This window comes from Parus major, chromosome 23, assembly GCF_001522545.3.
Source record: "Parus major isolate Abel chromosome 23, Parus_major1.1, whole genome shotgun sequence".
Lineage (NCBI taxonomy): Eukaryota > Metazoa > Chordata > Aves > Passeriformes > Paridae > Parus > Parus major.
Window position 1 is genome coordinate 5,346,216 of NC_031791.1, and position 976 is coordinate 5,347,191.

Consider the following 976-nt stretch of genomic DNA (forward strand, 5'->3'; position numbering starts at 1 on the left):
TCCATCCTTCCCCACAACCCTCACCTCCTCATCTCCCCACACGTGTCCCCTGCCAGCTGGCACTTAGTGCCAGCCCTGGATGTCACCCACATCCCAGGCCAACAGCCACGGGCACAGAGCTCGTAAAAAACAATTTGAAAATCCCTTCCTGGAGCACAAGGCTCACCTTAAAACACCAGCTGGTTTTTATCCAGCCTGACTCCTTTCATAAATTTTCACCCTAATGGGTTACAGAGATCTTAAAAGCGGAGATCTCTGCTAGAGCTCGGTGTCACACGGGGCCCTGCTGGCCTCGTGTCTCCAAAGTTATGAGGTTAAAGGAATAACACATTTTGCAGCCTTCGTTTTTCCCATATGTTAGGAAAGATAAGGTCATGGTTTCCAGCTCTTTTTTTTTTTTTGCAGCCACGATACTTGGAAATCTATTTTTATAGTGAAAATTCTAGGTTCTCAGCAGACAGGCTGATTCCAGGGAAAAGGGAATGATGCGAGGGAAAAGCGATGTGGGAGCGAACAATGCAGTGCTGGCAATTCCCAGTGCTCACATGCTTCCAGGACCAGAGGTTTCCCCTTCCTCCTCTGGAGCTGTGGAGAAAGACATGTCAGGAGACACCAGCTTGAAATGAGAAACACCTCAGGCATCCCCTGGCAACTTCTGCACCTCGTTTTTTGTGTCCCTCCTGGGGCTGGCAGGGGGCACTGGTGACCCCAGCAGGATACAGGGTTTGTCCTCAGGTGATTTTTGGGTTTGTTTTGCTGCCTGTCCGAGCAGTGCCTGTTAGCAGGATGAGCTCCCCGGGAGGGATCTGCTGCAATAACCCTCAGGGTGCTGCTCTGGGCATTATTCTCCCAGTTTGTGCCCACCAGGGTCCCACCCCTGGTGATGTTTGCGCTGCTGGGACTCAGCCCTGCAGGGCCAGGCCCTTCTTGTGCCCAGCAGTGTCAGGAGCAAGGCACAGCCCCAGTCCTGATGGGC